This window comes from Periplaneta americana, chromosome 14, assembly GCF_040183065.1.
Source record: "Periplaneta americana isolate PAMFEO1 chromosome 14, P.americana_PAMFEO1_priV1, whole genome shotgun sequence".
NCBI lineage: Eukaryota > Metazoa > Arthropoda > Insecta > Blattodea > Blattidae > Periplaneta > Periplaneta americana.
The window spans coordinates 64,702,521-64,725,159 of record NC_091130.1 but is presented as its reverse complement, the minus strand read 5'-3'; the positions used below and the strand labels follow the sequence as shown (position 1 = coordinate 64,725,159).

At 38.6% G+C, this 22,639-nt stretch overlaps 1 protein-coding gene across 3 annotated transcripts in view; it reads right to left on the bottom strand.

The window, feature by feature from the left end:
• Positions 1-22,639, bottom strand: part of dimm (basic helix-loop-helix family member dimmed) — a 923,739-nt gene that overhangs the window by 499,330 nt on the left and 401,770 nt on the right. The window lies entirely within an intron of this gene.

Below are 22,639 nucleotides of genomic sequence, written 5' to 3'. Positions count from 1 at the left end.
AACCATCATAATCATCATCATCATCATCATCATCATCAATATTACTATTGTCTTATATCTTTATACTTTGTATGTCTCATTTATTTTGACCTACTGTTCACATTTTATTATGCATTTTTCTTTCTTCCTATATGTTATATAAATACTGATTTCTACTGACTTGTTGTTTACATTACATTGTGGTTATCTTCTTCAGTTTTGTGTGTAAAATTGTAGTGTACTGTACTTTGTAAATTTGTAATGTTTTTGTATCGCAGTTTTACTCCTGGTTGAGTGTTAGAGAAGGCCGTATGGTTAAATAGACCATTCCCCTATTATTATTATTATTATTATTATTATTATTATTATTATTATTATTATTATTATTATTATTATTATTATTATTATTATAGTTCTTGGGGTAGACATTTTTTCATAGTCCGTATATAAACCTTTTCAAGCATCTCTTAGCGAATCCTTGAAGTTGATTTGTAATCTCATAACTAACCTTCCAGCCACTGGCGTAGCTCTGTCGGCTAAGGGGCTTGCCTGCCGATCCGGAGTTGCATTCGGGTGCTGGTTCTTTTCCCGCTTGAGCTGATTAGGCCTACCTGGTTCGGTTTTTTCCGAGGTTTTCCCCAACCGTAAGGCAAATGTCAGGTAATCTATGGCGAATCCTCGGCCTCATGTCGCCAAATACCATCTCGCTATTACCAGTGCCATCGACGCTAAATAACCACGTAGTTGATACAGCGTCGTTAAATAACAAAGTAAAAAAACTAGCCTTCCGAATTTTACAACCTTTTCTGTTTGTGCTAAGGATACGCATTTTGATGGAGTGTGATATTTCTTCATCTTTCCTTGCTGGGTGGAGGTGTATGTTGTCTTAAATACTGTATTTAGCTGTTAGGAACTGCAACGGCACCTCCATTATATGAAATAATGCTACCCAAATAACTACAGTATGTGAAATCTTCCACCTGTTACATGTCACATGCCTTGCTCTCGCATTTGATTTCTAATCTTGAAGTTCAGTTTCATTATGTTGGTCTGGGTTTTAGTCACGTTAAGCCTAACATTCCTTGCAATTTCCTCAAGATATTAAATTTTCTGTTCCATGTCTCCCTGATTTCGTGATAACAGAATATTGAGGTTCAATCCTTAAGCTAGTGCACGATATCCAAAGCTATCTTAAAATACTCTCCAAATGGGAAGAATTCTCTCGTCCACTTCCTCAAAGGGTAAGGCTAGATAGAAAACTCAGAAACGTATTAGGCCTTATGATGGAGAATTCAGTATGTTATTGATAAAGCTTCAAAAGAATCTCTTTCGTAATGAACACCTTCCCGGAAAAGTTATTAAAATATTTGACTTAGGTTGAAAAAGTAATTTTGAAGCTTTCATTTATAAAAATAAAATATTGCATCCAGTACCTGAATAAACTTGTATCATTGATTAGTTCAATGGTTCTGCTAGTAAATATAGCCTTAACGAAAAATGATTCTGAAATTATTTTCCTATTTCCAAAAACGTGAACTATAGTTTTGTTGGGTACATTCTTATTCCAGGGAGGTCTTCAGTTGTTACAGAATATCATGTCACGAGGAGGAAATGCAGCAATTAATACGAGAATGATAAAACGAGTATGCAAAATCTAACACAGTTCTCCAAAATTTTTCGAGATTTATTCTCTATTTGTTTATTATCGTTGAAAGATTTTAATGATGTTTTGAAGGAATATGGTGTTACCTCAGCAAGGTTTCTTCTTAACATTAAAGAAAAATATACCCATTAATATTAAAAGGAATTTTAAACACATTCTTTAAAAATGTTACCTGGAATATCGTGCCATACAGGCAAAACAAATTCAGTTGACAAAGAATGGCTATATTTGTGAATTGTACACAAAGTTGTTATTGTCAGACGTTTAAAACTACTGCCATTAAAAGATCTAAACCATGTTTTCAATCAAGTGTATGCAAGTCCCGCTCTGCACTTCTGTTTAAATGTAGGTAAATAAAACTCGTTTTATTCTTACTCTAGCTGGAACACAATTATTTAGTTCACTATTCTATAATGACTTTGGGGGAGACACAGAATGCAGTGCATTGGCAATTGTTTGTTTTATTCGTGAAGCTTAAATTGCAATTTTCTAGAGCGAGCGGCTCTGGGCATAAACACTGTTGTTGCATTGTAATGAAATTTAAAATTGGAAATAATTACTCAAAAATAAAACAATTACATAATAGAAGTAACATTATCGGTACGAAGAAGAAAAAGGCAAATAATTTGTCTCGATAAAAAAAAATATAGCAGATATACGTCATAATGGAACGATCCTTCCACGGAATAATGTAGCTTGCAAGTAGGCCTATTCCAATTACCATACTTATCATAGGATGCGCTCTTATAAGAACGACAAGACGAGATACTTTTGTCTTGCTTTCTACTATTGTTATAGTCACAGCTCTACGTGACTTTATTCCTAATTAAAGTCGTAACAGAGTACCATAAATTCATATCCAGTGGGATCTACATTTTGATATAGCAATCGCCATCAAGTGAGGTAAAACATTTCCCATCGATATTAGATGAGCATAGAACATTATGTATCACGTACTAATAGCCTACAGCAGTGGTCGTCAGCACTCGCTGAAATGAGTAAAGGGTAAGCGGAGCCGTCCCGTGTGCCCTGCCGTGCAGCAGGAATAGGTAGAGAGCATACCCGCTAGCAGTTACGAGTGCACCATAGTGCAGTGTGTTCTCCGCGGATAAGAGACAGCCCCAGAGTGCTCTGTGCTGATGACCGCTGGCCTACAGAGACTGTTTAAATGGACTTTTCGATGACCGAACACGGGATGGGTCTTTACAAGTCTTAGGCACGCTTCAGTCCATTTTGCGTCCTTTATATGCTATAATTGTCTAAGTCCGACTGGTAATCTGAGTAGAATTTGTGAAACCTATGCTGACATGTGAACCAGCCTGCTTCAGCCCTGACAGCCATGTCCCATTCGCGGACGAGTAATCTGACAAACCTCATGGAGCCAGAACTCTTATATCAGTATCGGAAACCCCAAAACTTCACCCAAGCCCAGTACTATAGTGAGGATCACGTAAGAGTAGTTCCTAAAAGCCTAATTTGGCCGTTTCTTCAGTGCTGCCAACTAATACCAGTTATCACCAAAGAGGGAAATATCACAATGCTACATACTAAAATAATAATAATAATAATAATAATAATAATAATAATAATAATAATGATACAGTAATTAAGAATAACTACATGTCTTATCTATTTACCACATCTCATCTTTATGTTGCAAAGTGTTTTCTACAGGATTCAATAAATTATGAAATAGTATATTTTCCTTCTGGGATTCTCGCGTATTAAGATTGGTATGATCTAATATTAAAATTTATTTTGTATGGCAACATGAAATTCATTGCCTTAACTAAACAGTTTACGATTCACGAGACCTAACCTAAAAAGTTATTTTGTTTCATCACGTGAAATTATTAATACGAATTCCGAAAACAGAACACCACTTTAAAATGTATAGCTTCCTTAAAAAACTTTCGAGCACTTTCTTTCTTGGAGAAGTCGCTACCATGCTATTTCCTCTCTTGGACATTTTAATAAAATTCTAAACACGAAAGAATTTCATTAAAATGTCAATATATTTACATGCATGTTTCATACGAAGTAGGTCTATAAGCTATTTCTTATTTAATTACACTTACTCTGTTTATAGAGTTGAATTGGAATCACAACGCAACAGAATAGAATTGTGTGTTGATATTAATATTAATACCGGTTTTACTAATTAATTTTTAATTCACAAGCCTAGGTACTTACTTGCATTTCCATCATTTTACTTTACTGCAAACCGAAGTTATTGATGCCAACATAACAGTTAGAAAATAACTGCCAGTTGTAGTATTTGTCAGTACCCGAAATTCGAAACGAAGTTGGTACAAGAAAATTAAACCTGAGAGCTATGAAATCACTACAATTTACTTGCATATGTAGTAATAGGGGAAAAATGGTTAGGTTTCATTCTACTTATTAAGTAAGCTGACCCGGACTATAGACAATTTAGCTTACTTCTGACGTATATGTAGTGAGTATGAGACTTGTACAGCTAGTGGCGTTTTTAAAAGCAAGTGTAGAAGGTTGCGGTATAGTACCTACTTCTACACCGCACACTGTATTTCGTGTCTGGAATTTGTATAGTGTAGGAGACGAAACAAGTCCTCTGCTCAAGTGGTGAGTGGAGGGGGCTAGTGACTGCTCTGGGGGGAAGGCATTGTTTGATGGGAGCGAACAACTGCAGAGAGGTGATCATTTCTATTTGAACTCAACTACAGTTAAGACACCACACCACCTATCACCTTCTGCCACGCGCATCTTAGACTTTAACGGTCGCGAGCCGATGCTGACCGCAACATATTCTCGCACTGCTAGGCTCCGCCCATTCACTTATCTCCCTCTCCACCCAAATCCGCCGACTAAATCTACATATTCCAGATACGGAGTATAGTACAAGCAAGCGAGGGGAAATTTTTTGTTTCATACTATATCGAATTTTACTTCTTTCCGTACAAAAAAACAATAAGGAAAATGGAACTTAAAGTTGTTACTTTCCGCACTCCAGGCCAAAGAACATAGGAGTACATCATGATAAACCTAGTATTAGAAAACTCAATTATTAGCCTTTTGGACGGGCTATGTTATTGCATGTTATTTCTATAACCACAACTATGACTTCAACATATAATATTTAAAAACAATAAAGTAATAGCACATAACACATACTTCAAATCATTTTTATGAAAACACAGACATAGAAAAGCTTCAGTTCAGAGACGTACAACTACCCATAACATCGAGCAAATCTTTATTATCAATCGGAGTGCCCTGTAATGTGCATTTTATATATATATATATATATATACACATACATATATATATATACATATATATATATATATATATATATATATATATATATATATATACACACAGTATATATAAGCTTGAATTTGCCTAATTGAAATCAATAAATTAAAGATACGTATGTCATTTCTGTCAGTTCGCATTAACTTCTAAACTAAACTAATTTACGTACGAGACGTGCAATTGGACAGCTACGGACAATTGGCGAAATATATCCAGAGAAGAATAAAGAAGTGTATGTAGTATTTGTGGACGTAGAAAAGGTTTTTGACAGAGTGGATTGAAATAAACTGATGGGGCTCCTAAAGAAAATTGGCGTGGATTGGAAACAGAGAAGGCTGTTCAGTAATCTTTATATGAAACAAGTGAAAGTCAGGATAGAAGAAGTTATGTCACAATGAAGTGAAATTGGGAGAGGAATACGACAAGGATGTCCTTTATCACCTATCCTGTTCAGTATCTACTTGGAGGATTTAGTAAATAACTGTTTTCAGAACATGGGAGGAATAATAGTAGGAGGAAGAAGAATAAAGTGTATAAGATTTGCTGGTAATATGACGTTCTTAGCAGAAGAGGGAATGATGGATATGCTGCTGGAGCTAAATGACAACTGTGATCAGTATTGGATGAAGATAAATGCAAATAAGACCAAGAGCATGGTCATAGGAAAAAATACAGAATATAAACTTGCCAATTCTAAATGAGTCAGTAGAGCAAGTGGACAGCTTCAAACACTTAGGGTTTACTATAAGCAGTAACATGAGCTGCTGCCAGGAAGTCAAAAGGAGGAGAGCTATGACAAAGGAAGCTTTTAATAGAAAAAGGAGCATCCTCTGCGGACCTCTAGAAAAAGAACTAAGAAAGAAATTGTATAGTGCTTTGTATGGAGTTTGGCATTGTATGGGGCAGAAACATGGACATTACGACGAAGTGAAGAGAAGCGACTAGAAGCATTTGAAATGTGGATAGGAGAAGAATGGAACGTGTGAAGTGGACAGACAGAGTAAGAATTGAAGCTGTGTTGAAAAGAGTGACTGAAAAATAATGATACTGAAACTGATCAGGAAGAGGAAAAAGAATTGGCTGGGTCACTGGCTGAGAAGAAACTGCCTACTGAAGGATGCCCTAGAAGGAATGATGAACGGGAGAAGAGTTCGTGGTAGAAGAAGATATCAGATGATAGAGTACATTAAGATGTATATGTATAATCCCACCTTTACAACAAGACTGTTGTCAATATGCAAGTGACAATGAAAAGTGTGAAATTTTCGCAGACACTTTTCAAGCCTCTTTCATACCAAACACAATCAAGAATAAAGAATTCAACGAAGAAATAGAACATTTTCCGAATAATTATCCTTCAGCATCATTGCCCGTAAACTTCACCTCGCCAAATGAGATCCACTCAATAATTCAGAAACTTCCAACAAAGAAATCTCCTGGATACGATCTCATCCCAAGCTTTGTATTGAAGTATCTTACTCGTAAAGCTCTAGCAAACTTAGCTTCATTATTCAATGCTCTACTTCGTCTGGAATATTTCCCTGATACTTGGAAACATGCAGTAATAATTGTAATTCATAAACCTGGAAAACCTGCTTCAAATCCAACAAGTTACCGTCCCATAAGTCTTTTATCAACTATATCCAAAGTCTTTGAAAAGGTTTTGCTGAAACGCTTGGATACATTTCTACTTCAAGCATCCATCCTACCTCCATATCAGTTTGGCTTTCGTCGAAATCATTCTACTAACCATCAAGTGCATCGTATCACTGAACAAATTGCACAGGGCTTTGAAAACAAAGAACAGACTGCAGTTGCATTTCTTGACTTCACTCAAGCATTTGATCGAGTTTGGCATAATGGTCTTTGGTACAAATTACTCAAGTCCGGCGTTCCAGACTACCTATGCAACATAATGACTAGTTTCTTGTCAAATCACACATTCTCAGTCAGAGTGGGTTGTACTCAATCCTCTGTTAGACCCATTAGTGCTGGCGTTCCACAAGGCTCTATCTTAGGTCCGATATTATTCAATGTATATACTTCGGACATTCCTGCAACACCAACTGCACAATTTACTATGCATGCACATGATACAGCTATTTATGCAACCCATCGCAACATTAACATAGCCTCAAATCACCTTCAGGAAGCCTTAAACATCATATGCTCTTGGATTGAAAATTGGCGCACCGCACTGAACTACAATAAATGCGAAGCAATGATATTTACTTTGTGTCGTCCTGCCAATCCTCCATGCACAAATCTTTCAACCAACGTGATGCCGTGAAAACCAAAGGATGAAGCTGTAAAATATCTTGGAAACATCACATCAACAACAAACTTAAATTGGCCTACTCAAGACTTGCTAAATTATATCCGCTCCTCAACAAGAAATCATCTCTAAAGCTACAAATTGAATGCTACTTTACACATCTCTATTACGACCTCTGCTGCTTTATGCCTGTCCTGTCTGGGGAGGAGCTGCAATAAGTGAAATTAAACACATCCAGTCATTTCAAAATAAAGTCCTACGAATTTCACTCAATTCACCTTGGTTTGTCCATAACAGCCAACTACACAGAGAAACTGGTATTGACACAATCAAACAGTTTATTCATTCACAAGCTAAAAAGGTCTATAACAACCTACAAAATGTTCCAGGCGCCGTCCACTACTCTCTCGGAAGGAAGTCCACATTTCCCACCAGAATCAAGAGCCGACTTCCAATGGACCTCATATTATAATCAAAATTTATCATCACACCAACCTATGTAAATAATTATTTATTAACAATTATTTTTGTTCGTTGAGGAGCCCAATCTAGGCTGACCTCAATTCAGTGTCATATATTGTATTTATATTTTTAGAAATGATCTGTATAGCGCTAAATGCGCTGATCGATCAATAAATTGTTAAAAAATGAAGATGTATGGATCATATAAGGAAACAAAGAGGAAGGCAGAAAATAGGAAAGACTGTAGAAAGCTCGGTTTGCAGTAAAAAAACTGCCCTTGTTTGTTCAAGGACCGGAACTATGGGCCCTGTAATGAACGTATTGTGTTCCTACATTTGGTGCATTTCGAACATAAATAATTAAGAAAATATTAAATATTCTTATGTAGTATTAAACAAAATAATGTATGTCACACTTTAAGGGATTAAGTAGTAAAATTTTGGAAATATTCAACATTTTTTACTCCATTACTGTATCTTGTACAATAATGAAAATTAGTACGTGTAAAACACTGTCCTTCTGCTATATGAAAAAATATTTTTACGATTTAAAAAAGAATTACATTTTTTTTTTCAAAATTCAGTTCACTGTGCAGTGATGAAGCGTTTCCCACATAACTCAAAATATATCCAACATTCTGTGATGAAATTATGAGTGTCCTGACCTTACATGAATTTCTCTGTGAGAGAGATAAAATTGTAAAATGGGATGTGGATATAATACAGACTTAAACACCAAAGAATGTTGAAAATATTCCTTTATGAAAACACTGACAAACTTCTTATCAGGAATCTAAAAATGTTTGGTAATAACGAGGAAACCTTCCATAATCAGTAGGGTGAAAATCCACTCGAAAAGAGAGTAGAGGTGAAACAGCTGTCCATATGAACTGTGGAACAAAATACTCTTTGTCCACACTAAAATAACAGAAATAACAGCTTATATCGTAACTTGGATAAGTTTATTAAATAAGTTTCTTCTGCATTGTATAGAGTAACTTAAAAAGCTTTTATTTCCACTAGTAGGCCTACACTTCAACATGAGCACCATTTATAGTTCGACAGGTACCCAATACGAAACTCAACCTCTCGCCAAGTGTTCACCAATACACCAGGTGTTATAAGTTCAACTGCTGGAATGATACACTGTCTCAAATCAATCAAATTACTAACTTTTCTGCTGTACACAAAATTTTTAATAAATCCCCAAGCAAAAAATCCAAAAGAGTTAAATCCGGGAATTTAGGCGGTCAGGAAGTTGGTCCACCCCTACCAAGCCAAAAACGTTTTATCATTTTGATGGAAGTGTGGTAGAACACCATCTTACTGAAATGTTATACCTAGCGAAATTTGCTTAATAGCAAAGTTCTCCAGCATATCAAGGTACGCGACTCCCGTCACTGTGGACTCCATAAACAATAATGGGCCAATTACTCCATTTTTGTGCATCCCCAACCAGACATTGACTTTTGGCGAGTCCCTATCATGTTCAATCACTCTGTAGGGATTCTGAGAACCCCATATGCGGCAATAATGACGATGAACTTTCCCGCAAACGTAAAAGGTTGCTTCATCACTGAATAGCAATAAATCGACATACCTGGGATTTTCATCGATACGCCGAATCATCTCATTACAGAAATTAGCTTTCTTGCGACAATCATCTGGTTTGAGTTGATGAAGGAGCTGAAGTTTGTAAGCATGCATACGGAGATAGCGTAGTACCTTGCGAACTGTTGAACTAGGAATCTGCAGTTCCCTACTAGCCTGCCTAATTGATTTACGTGGGCTTCTGTCAAATGATTCACGCACCTGATCCACAGCCATTTCAGCCACATACATTTTAGAATGTTCCCTGCCTTTGAAATCAAGCTTCCTTTATCTCATAGAGTTCTATGCCTTTCGCAAATGGATTTGCGTTTAGTAGGATCCACATTCCATTCCCTCCGAATGCACCGCTGAACATGCATAACTGAATTCATTTCTGCAAACCACAGCACGCATTGAACTTTTTGCTTTACGGTCCACATCTCTATTGACAAGGAACTAGATTGATAAATGCAAATTTTCATTCATGCAACAATAAGCTTGAAACAAAACATTTCAGGCAACAATAGCCATGGAAAAGATATGAAACGAAATCTTGGCGAGTTTTTCTATTGATTGAGCTTTATCTTAAGGAATTATATAATATACGGTTGTGAAATTTTTTGCGTATACTCTTAGTGTGGACACAATGTATTAAAATATTTAATAAATAGGTTATTGTCTGTATTTGAGCAGCCTTTATTTGTTTCCTTGGAGAAAAACCTGCTTGACATCTCTCTCCGCCATATTTCACCTTTCCTAATCAGCTAGGATTGTAGACTAATTATAAACATTTTGTCTTTGAGAGTAGAAGTTAATAAGAAATAGAAATAAAGTTACAAATATATTAGAGCATTCGATAACACCGTTCTGCATTTCAAAACTTATTTTCTGTTGTTTTCAATCTGATAGGCGATTCTAAACGGAATTGTTGTGCTGAATTCGAAAATAATCTCCATTTTCCCCCATCACGTCAGGTTTTCAGACAATTCATGAATAACCAGAAATGAAATTATAGCTTTGTGAAACGTCATAAAAATTATTTTCAACAAGAATTTTGTGAGAAAAGCTAGTCCATAATTTGTTGTTTGCCACTAATTAATCATTAATTAATATTAATTAATAATTATAAGCACTTTCATAATCTTACCTCAATATTGCATTTCACATTTTCTCCTCTTTGACCTCCTCGCATGTTGTTCAGAGCAGTCCCTTTTTACCCTTTTTAACATCCAGCAATAGTCCGCAATGTTTCCATTATGAAGCAAAACATCTTTAAACTTTTTCTGAGAAGAATCTATGAAGAACCTTCACTCTTTGGGATTATAGTTTATGTTATAAAATTTTAAGACGGCAAGGATGTCTTGGCAATACACTAAATTTCCTTCTTCAGCAAAAAAGGGACAAGTTCCTTCTCCCGATGCCTGTACCATGAAAAATATGTATCCTCAGCCAATACTTTCTTTTATTTTAACCTAGAACCTAATAGTTCTGCTGATTCTTTAGGCAAATTTAAATCCCTCACTAAATCATTAAGCTCATTTTGATTAAAACATCTATCATCGCCAGTATTGTCTGGTTCATAAGTATGATCCACTGGAGATTCAGTTTCATTGCTACTGGATGCAGATGGCAATGTATCTGATTCAGGGTGTACCGGAACGAGAATATCAGGACCATGAGGTACGGGCCGAATGGCAGAGGGAATGTTAGGATATAGAATATCTTTCTTGTTTTAGCAGTATATCCAGCTACCTTAATTACACAAAAATAACAATCGTCTCCATGATTTGTAAGTTCCCTCCAAATCATAGGGATACCAAAGAACAATGATTTCCTTTTTTTCATTTTTCCAACTCCTCAACTCTTCAATACAACTACCACACACGTCATGGGGGCACCAGGATTTGTCCTGGCCTCCTAAGTTATTGCCAAAACATTGAAAGTAAGTATTCTTTAGAAAAGCTCTTATATTCTGTCTCTGTTTTACTAAAGTTTATGACTTATGACCCACGCATATAGCAAAACAAATTTCGATCATTTACACAACCACGTTTCGACATTTCTATGAAACAACACTATTAAGTTGTACTCTTCCAGAAAATGAAAACTCACACACTTCACTTTTACACGACAACCAACAACACAAAACTGAACCTGTAATTTTAAAACAACTTTTAAAAGGGGATAGGTTTATTATCTCAGTAAGGAAATCTGTAGCCTCATAAGCTGGATTGCACTTCCATAAATAAATATAATAATACGGGGACCCTCTGTTATTTCTCTAATTCATTGTTAGTTTTAATAGCAATCTCTAAGAGTAAATATTTCCTTCATAATTTTTTATAACCTGAGACACTAAACATTTCAACTTCCTGTTTATAGATAACGTTGGTTGCAGACAGATAAAAATCTCCAAAAATAAACAACGGATGTCTTAACGTCAGTTCATTTTAAGGGGAAGATACAATTTTGTACATCCCTCATGGGCGGATATAGTTAGTAGATTTTAATAAATATCAAATACAAACATAATCAAATATATTATATCACATTTTAAGTAATAAAGTTTAAATTATAAGCTGTCGTGCCTTTTTAACAAATGAAAAGCACACTGTAATATTACTATATTACGAAAAATATTGAAAACATAAAATTTTGAATTGTAAAAAATTCTGACGTGGTACGCGAAAACGGATTTCAGTTTTGCAATCAGTGTGAAACTGCGGTTCAGAAACGCTAATTTATTTCAAAACAAAATCCATGCAGAACGGTGTAAGTAATGGCAACAATGCTGTAAATCAGTGCTCATAGCGGTGACTATTGAAATCTTGTACTACGTAAGAGAGCAGCGATTGCTTCATAAATTTGCAATATTGAAAGTCTCGAAATAGGCATATTTTGTAAATGCAGTGGCTGTTTTTTATATGTAGTAAACAATACAGCCCTGAAGGTACGAACAAAGTGCTTAATAAAAATCCAAGTTGCAAGAGAAAAACGTGCAACTCAGTGCTTTAGGGCATTGCAAGAAGTATGTGGGAGAGAAGTCCTACCATAATGAACTATTGCAAGTTGGGTGGAAGAGGCATTCGCTTTCAACCAAGAGTTGACATCCGAAAAGCTTTAGATTGATCGGTGAGCGAGATATCTAGAAATGTTGCTGCAGATGGAGAATTTGGCAACGTATTGTTGACATGGCAGGAGACTACATTTGATGTATGTAATGTCAAAAGTAACCCAAATAAATTTAGTGTGAAAGAGTAACTACTGTATGTTGCCATTACTTTTCGAATGCCCTAGTAAATACAAACATACAAAAAGAGGAGAGTAAAAAATATACAAGTAGAAAGATAAGATCACAATTGGCACAAAAAGTACTAAAGTATTATATTGACTGCCTAATATTAATATTATTGATTGAAGAAAATGGTTATGTGTCTTAATATAAGTAACTGAGGGTGAGAGATATTGTGGACACTTCCTCGCTAGTCTTCTTGAGAACGAAACACACAATTCATAATATAATCTTGTCATAGTCGTTGCCACAAGAGGTTCGATTCTACCGATAAATTGATGAGAAACGATGACATGTTATCAAAGAAAGGTACAATAGTTATAAAATTCAGGCATTTTTATTGCGTACAGAAGTTAAGAGAGAAAGATTTTATAATAAATTATATACAGAATGAGTAAAAAGTGTGGAACAATGCTTGTAACTTTATGTCTAATTTTATGAAGCAACTATTTACACAAAATTGTAGAGTATCAAAGAAGGAATATTTTGAACTTGTTTTCAAATACTATGCTTTTCATTTATAAAGTGTGTGCCAATGATTCTGTTTTTTTTAATGGCATCGTGTATTTATTTCCTCATTTTTGGGTTCTTAAGATCTCACTGCGTACAAAATTATTATTATTTTTTTTTGCGATTTATAAACTATTGATTTTGTAAACATAACATAATTTTATGACAATGTATGTGTAGGTACTGAACAGAGGAAAATTTTAATGCTTCAGTACATCAATTTGAGAAGACTTTGGAATAAATAATTGCAAACAAAGCTAATAGAAACAAGTGAATAAAACTAAAATGGGAGAACCCCAAGAAAACCCAAAAATGTTTGGGTTTCTCCACCACAAGTACAAATCTATCAACGCCAGGATTTGAAATGGATCCGTGGTTGTAAACCAGCGCTCTGCCAACTGAGCTACCAAGATGGCTTTTTGTTTTTTGAACCTGTAATGTGTCTGCTATAACATCATCCAGTTCGAAATTGTCATTTTACGTAAAAGATTCAAGAGATCATAAGTTTTAAGTTGTTAACACAAAATTAACCTTCAGTCATTCATGAAATGCCGTGACTGAGATCACAGAAGCGGATTGGCATTTGGGCGACATGCAGCTGACACGGAATTTAATGTACAAGATAGATTAAATTTTAAAGCCAATATTATTCAAGTGGACACCAATAAAATTCGATACGAATGTAACATTATGAAGCAAGGGATAAAATTTCGCTTCCAAGAAATTCAATTACGCAAGTATGTGAGTAGACATGAAAGTGACCACAACAGAACGATAATGCTGCCACATGATTGTAACTCTGGGAGACAGTCTTCTCATCGACGAGTCGTTCCGTAATGCAGTAGTGCCTGGATTCCATTTTTGGCCAGAGATTTTTTTTGTGGGTTTCCAAGTCAGTGTTTCTGAATAGGAGAATCTGAAGAACAGAACCGATATAAATTATTCAGACAGTAAACATAATTTAAGAAGTTATCACTGCATACCACAATTAAAATTTTCAAATGGATAAACAATTTTAATACATGTAACTTACCTGTGACTAAGTCAACATTCCATGACATAAAATTTAAAAGTTTTATATTTTTAACATATTTAATTTCCTGGCCAATTAATTAATGAATAAAGCTACCGGCGTAGCTCTGTTGGCTAAGGTGCTTGCCTACCGATCCGAAGTTGCGCTCGAGCGCGGGTTCGATTCCCGCTTGAGACGATTACCTGGTTCGATTTTCTCCTAGGTTTTCCCCAACCGTAAGACAAATGTTAGGTAATCCATGGCGAATCCTCGATCTCATCTCGCCAAAATATCATCTCACTATCACCAATTTTATCGATGCTAAATAACCTCGTAGTTGTTAGAGCGTCGTTAAATAACCAAGTAAACAATTAATGAATATACTATTATTATTATTATTATTATTATTATTATTAATACTAGTATTATTATTATTATTATTATTATTATTATTATTATTATTATTATTATTATTACTACTACTACTATTAAATAGAAACAAGACGCCCACGGTTTCCTCAGTTATTTCCAGGCAAATGCCGGGATTGTACCTCTTGAAAGTCCGGCCATGGACGGTGATCCTTCCCTTAATCCTTTCATATGTGTGAGTGAATGCTGTGTAATGTCTTAAATGTTTGTGTTGTATCGGAAGTGGCCCTGGCATTGAGCTGATCCCTCATCCGGGGAGGCCCTCCATGTCCTTGTGTGGTCAAAAAAGTATGTATGTGATCCAATAGATTAATTCCTCTCCCGACAGGTCGCGACCTTGTAAGGCCCGTGTGGCGTGGGTTGTATAAATGAACCTAAAAGGAAGAGGTTAAACTAAGGTGAAGAAGAAGAAGAAGAAATGAGACGAAGACCATGGTTTTCGAAAGAAGAAGAATAAAGAAGGTAAACGTGCGAATACTAAATGAGACAGTAGAGCAATGAACAGTTTCAAACACTTGGGATGTACTATAAGCAGTAACATGAGCTGCAGCCAGGAAGTCAAGAGGATGATAGAAATGACCAAGAAAGCTTTTAATAGAAAAAGGAGCACTTTTTTAGGACCTCTGGAAAAAGAACTAAGGAAAAGACTGGTGGAGTGCTTTGTATGAAGTGTGGCATTGTATGGAGCAGAAAAATATGGACATTACGACGAAGTGAAGACAAGCTATTGGAAGCATTTGAAATGTGGTTATATGAAGGATGGAGCGTATGAAATCGACAGACAGAATAAGAAATGAAGTTGTGTTGGAAAGAGTAGGTGAAGAAGAAATGATGCTCAAACTGATCAGGGAGAGGAAAAGGGATTGGTAGGGTCACTGGCTGAGAAGAAACTGTCTATTGAAGAATGCACTGGAAGGAATGGTGAACGGGAAAAGAGTTCGGGGCAAAAGAAGATATCAGATGATAGACGACATTAAGATATATGCATCATATGAGGAGACAAAGAGGAAGGCAGAAAATAGGAAAGATTGGTGAATGTTGGGTTTGCAGTGAAAGACTTGCCATTTGAAAACACTATGTATTATTATTATTATTATTATTATTATTATTATTATTATTATTATTATTATTATTATTATTATTAATTTTATTATTACTACTACTATTGAAGTACCTGGAACACTGATCATCGATCGGTAAAGAAGACCAATGATATAGAAAATTTATATTTTGCTATCTTATTTCCGAAGATTTTAATACGAAGTCAAAATCATCAATATGAATAATGTAAGACGAATCAGAGAATAATTAATTAAGAATCAAAATGGAAACAAAGATGAATTATCAAACTTTTTGTTTGCATTATTGTAAGATCTTTTGAAACAGAATTGTATTATTTTCTGAATATAAAACGCAACACAGACAAAATATAATACTGATATAGGTACGGTATAAAACATAATTATATAAAAGATCGATAATCGCTTGGTAAAGGAATTTTAAGGGTGTACGCATTTTATATTTTGCTATGTTATTTTCAAAGATTATAATAGTAAGTCGTCCACACTTGTGGAGTAACGGTTAGCGCGTCTGGCCGTGAAACCAGGTGGCCCGTTTCGATTCCCGGTCGGGGAAAGTTACTTGGTTGAGCTTTTTCGGGATTTTCCCTCAGCCCAATATGAGCAAATGCTGGGTAACTTTCGGTGTTGGACCTCGGACTCATTTCACCGGCATTATCACCATCTCATTCAGACGCTAAATAACGTAAGATGTTGAAAATAGTAAGTCAAAATGATCAAGATTAAGACCAATCAGAGAATTTTATGTTCTATAGGTATTCGGCTGCGATGTTGAATTCCTCCACTTCCTCAATGTAACTGTCACTGCTTCCTTGGTATTGAGTGGGATTATCGTGAGAGAGGCACTAAGATCCAGTAGGTACTGCGACTTTTTCCGGTCGAGGTGGGTTCCTCCAAGTGGTGACCGGGGGGTGCAATGGTGGCTCTCGTGCTCTTCTTTTCGGCCATTTTTCGTCCTATCACCATCCACTCCTCTTCGTTCTCTCTTCTTTTTCATCACTATTTCTCTCTGCCGGCCGCCATTGCATGCGGAACACCCACCACATCATCACAGCCATTTTCACCTCTCCATCCCCGCTGTTTTTGTTCTTGCCACGTCCGCCACCATGACGGGATTTGTTAACAATGCCTGATGAGGCTTTATTCTTCTTCCCCTTCTAATTCTTATATCTATTATTAGGTTAAGTTTCTTAGGTTTATAACTCCCGTCTCACCAGCGGGGATCTTTCCTATCTCCGTGGTCCTGTCCCACGGTTTCGAGCGCGACTTCCAACTTGTGTGGCCCGACAGGGCGCCCAGCAACGAAAAATAGTGGACCCTTCATACTGCCCCTATATGCAAGTCTAGGTGCGGAGCCCGGACCAGTAGTCATGTACACTCACGTAGAACCCCAATGGTGGTCCGGAGCGACTTAAACGTCCCGGTGACCGACTCTGCTCGCCGGGGCGGATATATCGCTCCGACGTGTTACCGCTGACGTATGGGTGTCGCAGTGTAATCAACCACAAGTCCCCTGAAGCTGCGTGCGGTCTCGGATTGCTCCGGCTTTGGGAGGGTCGGTCGGAGTTAGCCGCAGTAGTCTGGCACTTGTATTCGGTGTAGAGTGGGGAGCCACGGGCGGTTATTCCCGTGGTAGGGGCATAAAACTGCGTCACGCCTCTGGTGTAAGACTTGCCATTAGGTGTGTAATGACCAGTTTGAAGGGTAACTTGCGTGAAGTGGGTTGCTTGGGATCGGGCTGTGGGTGGGTTCCCACGGCCGGCACAGACCGCGAAGAATTCTTAGGTGTCTTTTTCTTTCGCCCCCCCCCCGGTGGCAGGCTGACGCCGACAGTTCCGTAGGGGGGGCAGTTCAAAATGGCCTCTTCGCGCTCCTCTTCTCCTCCCTCAGAAAAAAATAATAAAAAACAGAAGACAGGAATTGATACGACTGGTGGTCAAATTTTGACGAAAATTGCTATGGACTTGGACCCTGAGAAAGTAACTCTCAAAGTGCCGCCTCCGAAGTTTATCAGTATCACCTTGGACGGAACAGAAAAGACAATGAAAAACATTAGTCCATTTTACGTGAGACGCGCACTCGACGGACTCGTTGGGAAGGTCAAAAATGCAACTCGCCTACGCAACGGTAGTCTCCTCGTCGAGACGGTATCTCCAAAACAGAGTGAGACGCTGTTGAAAGCGAAGTTGCTAGGGTCTTACCCTATTAAAGTCGAACGGCACTCCTCGCTGAACACTACGCGGGGAGTAGTGCATACGGATTCTCTGGACGGTATGTCTGATGAAGAGATCCAACTAGAACTGGCGGAACAGTCTGTGTCCAAGGCTTAGCGTTTATTACGTAAGCGGGACGGACAGACTATTCCGCTGAGCACTGTCTTTTTGACATTCGAAAAGCCTGTCCTACCAGAGTACATCCTTGTCGGGTAAGAGCGTGTCCCAGTTCGTGCGTATGTGCCGAACACAATGCGGTGCTTTAGGTGCCAACGGTTCGGACATACGCAAAAACGTTGCACAAACAACATCGTATGTGCAAGGTGCGGCGGTTCTGACCACGGGGAATTCCCGTGTGCCAGCGCCGAGCACTGTGTGAATTGTGCTGGGGACCACGCCTCCAATTCTAAAAATTGCCCGAAGTATATGGTAGAGAAGGATATCCAAGAACTGAGAGTCCGAGAAAATATTACGTTTTTCGAGGCGCGTAAGCGTATTTTAGATCAACAGAAAAAGGCGACGGAAAAGTCCTATGCAGCAGTTTTGCAAAAGGCAACACAAGCAATAGATGTATTTACGCAAACGCCACCTCTTGTTAGTATACCTGGGAAGCGTATTGAAAGCGCAACCCAGACGTATGTAGACGTTGCCACTCAGACTGCTGAGTCAGACGACTCGTGTGGTCTTGACATAAAGCCTTATATTCCAAAAAAGATTATTACCGTGGCGACAGAGAAAGACTCTACGCCTGGTAGATCGCCGCGACGTCGCGCTCCCTGTTCTGGTGACGGGTCGAGATCACGATCGGGCGTGCGGCGATCTGCGAGCGAATCCCCACGGTCGAAGACCAAGCAGTCTCAGTCAACGGCACGAAATACTAGAAAAGATAAGAAGAGAAAATCACCCGTCAAGCCACCATGATAATTTAGATCCACATAATGACTGATATACAATGGAATGTGAACGGTGTACGCAGCAGATACGCAGAACTACAGCAATTGATCTATCGTGAGAACCCTGCTATTTTATGTCTACAGGAGACACACCTCCGACCTGAACATTCCCTGAAAATCTCGGGATACAATGTTTACCGGTATGACCATCTTGCCGGTATTCGTGCTAACGGAGGTTGTGCCCTCCTTCTCCGCCAGAATATCTTTTCCTCTGTTCTAAACATTAACAGTCCTCATCAATGCATAGCTGCCAGAGTAACCTTACCTACCATACAGTTTTCAATAGTCTCCGTTTATATGCCCCCAGATACACCCTTTACAGTACTTGAAATTCAACATATTCTTTCACAGGTACCTGCACCATATCTCTTGGTGGGGGATTTCAATGAATCCCACCACTCTTGGGGCTCAAATTCCGATGACGACAGAGGAAATAAAATAGCAGAGGTATGTACCCGTCTAAATCTTGTTACCCTGAATTCAGGGGAAGCAACACACCTTTCCTTGGCTTATAGTACATACTCCATGATAGATATCTCCATTTGTAGCCCAGTTTTGTCCACGCATTTCGAATGGTCTGTGATTCACGACCTACATGGTAGTGACCACTACCCCATCCGAATGCGTATGTCCGCTTTACATCCTGCGGAATCTCGATCTCCAAACTGGGTTATTAAAAAGGCGGACTGGGTCGGATTTTCGGAGTCCATATCATTCGATGATAACGGACATGAAAGTGTGGACTCCGTAGTAGACCATTTCTCAAATATGGTTATCAAGTCAGCGGAATTATCTATCCCCCGGTCGTCCTGCAGGCCAAAACGCTTCTCTGTCCCCTGGTGGTCGGATGCCTGCAGAGATGCAATCCGAGACCGCCGATGTGCCTTACGCCAATTTGAGCGCCATCCGACCCAAGAAAATTTTGTCCAGTTTAAACGTCTTCGAGCAAAAGCTCGTCGCACTGTATGCGATGCTAAGAAGACGTCCTGGACAAACTACGTCAATTCAATGAAAAGGAATGTCCCATCTAACATCGTATGGGACAAAGTCCGCCGAATAATGGGGAAACGTAGTTCTGTAATTCCGGGAATAATAAGCAATGGATTAACGACCACCAGTCCAATAGAAATTGCAGAAATATTCGCTACCTCGTTCGCACAGATTAGCAGCTCAAATAATTATGACCCGGAATTTCTGAAAATCAAAGATGCTGCGGAAAAACGAAACCTCAATTTTATATCAGATAATACAGAGTACTACAATACACCGTTCACATCCGAGGAGCTGGAGGAGGCACTAGGCACATCCCCTGACACCTCCCCTGGTCCTGATAACATCCATAACCGAATGCTTCGCCATCTTCCGCCTGCTGGAAAATCCTTTCTTCTGGCAATGTATAACAGAATCTGGACTGAGGGAGTGTTCCCATCTGCTTGGCGTTCTGCCATTGTAATCCCCGTCCAGAAACCAGGAAAGGATCCTTCTTTGTCTGGAAGCTACAGACCAATTTCTCTCACCAGCTGCGTATGCAAGGTTATGGAAAGAATGATAAGCAAACGCCTGATGTGGGTACTCGAATCGGAAAACCGATTATCTAACATCCAATGTGGTTTTCGTAAGCACAGATCCGCCGTAGACCATCTTGTTCGGCTAGAGACCGCCATTAGAGATGCTTTCCTCAAGAAGGAACATCATGTGGCGGTCTTCTTTGATCTAGAAAAGGCTTACGATACCACATGGCGGTATGGCATTCTGCAAACTCTGCATGACTGGGGACTTCGTGGTAGTCTACCAACGTTTATTGCGAAGTTCATGGCAGAGCGGTATTTCCGAGTTGGAGTAGGCACCACACTTTCTAACGAACACCTCCAAGAAAACGGCGTTCCGCAGGGTTCTGTATTAAGCGTTCTTCTTTTCTGCATTGCGATCAATGGAATTGCCCACTGTGTGGGTAACCGAGTATCTTCTCTGTTGTACGTTGATGACTTCAGTTTATATTACAGCTCCCGATATCTTCCGTCCATCGGTCGACATTTGCAGCTGGTCATGAACGTACTATCAGAATGGGCTGTTCGCAATGGCTTTAAATTCTCCACTCAGAAGACGCAGTGTGTCCACTTTTACAACCAACGTGGACTACACCCACATCCCGAATTGCGTCTGAATGGAGTGGAATTGCAATATACAGACACTGCGAGATTCTTGGGCCTTATCTTTGATTATAAGTTAACGTGGGAGGCGCATATACGTGATTTGAGAAGGCGTTGCGAGAAATCCTTAAACATCTTACGCCTTTTGTCAGGGGTCCGATGGGGTGCAGACCGTACAGTGCTTTTACGCCTTTACCGAGCTCTTATTCGATCAAAGCTGGATTATGGGTGTTTTATTTATGGCTCAGCAAATAACTCTAAATTACGTCTTTTAGATACTGTACATCACCATGGGATACGACTCGCTACAGGGGCCTTCCGAACCAGTCGGATAGCGAGCCTGTATTGTGAAGCAGGAGAACCATCACTGTATCGGCGACGTCATATTTTGTTGTGCTCATATGCTGTTAAGCTCCGCTCGCAGCCTGAGCACAACTCTTACGACTCTTTCCATCATTCGTCTCTTTACGGCCGATACAGTGAAAATCCACGGAGACCTCGTCCAGCAGGTGTGCGGTTTCGTGAACTGCTCTCTGAGCTGGATATACATCTACCATCAGTCCGCACACTGGAGTATACCACCACTCCACCGTGGATTATGCGACGTCTCATGTTTGTTATAAGTCTGAGCCGCTGTTTTAAGAATTTTACACCAGCTTTTGTTTATAGACTTCGTTTTAGTGAACTTTTATCCCGATATCCAAATTATTCATTAATTTTTACTGACGGATCCCGGATAAATGATTGTGTTGGTTGTTTCTTCGTTACAAATGGAGAGATATTTAAATACAGACTAAGCCAATATACTAGTGTTTTTACTGCTAAACTCTATGCTTTTTACAGAGTTTTATTGTTTTTAATTAGGCAACCTCGGGGCAGATTCCTTATCTGTTCCGACTCTTTAAGTGCCATCCAGTCCTTGCAGTCTTTTAATTGTGATGATCCGCTTGTCTTAAGAACTCAGCAGCTGCTCCATACTCTCCTTTGCTCTGATTATGAGATTGGAGTAGTGTGGATTCCTGGCCATGTAGGGATTGCAGGAAATGAGGCCGCGGATGCTGCAGCCAGGGCTGGCGCACTGGATGGCTCTCTGGTATATTGGCGCGAGAGGTGGCAAGACATTCGAAACTACTTGAAATATAAAATATGGTGGCAATGGGAAGGAGAATGGTCTGCACAAGAGGGAAACAGATTACGAAATATAAAGAATACTGTTCGAGTTTGGGATTCGTCTACAAGAGCGTCGCGACACGAGGAGGTTTTACTCACCCGGTTGAGGATTGGCCATTGTCATCTGACACACGGCCATCTCCTACGTGGCGAACCTCAGCCGGAGTGCGATATGTGCCATGTTCCACTTACGGTGGAACACTTTTTATTGCGTTGCAGGAAATATGACCATGCACGGAGGCAATATGGAATTCGGCCGACATTACGTGACGCTCTTGGAAATGATTTTAATTGTGCAAATGCAGTTCTGAGATTTTTATCAAATACAGGTTTGGATAAGGTGATTTAGTTTTTTATTGATCCGTTTTACTCATCCTCCGGACCCTTTACATCCGGAGGTTACATTTGTTGTTTTATATTTGATTTTACATTGTTGACATTTCGGACTTTATATATCCGAATATTTTATAAAATTTTATGGTTTTAAAATTTGATTGACAAGTTATCCTCGGTGGCCTTAGTTTTATTGTTTTATTTGTTCGTCTTGAATACCACCTATTGTGGTA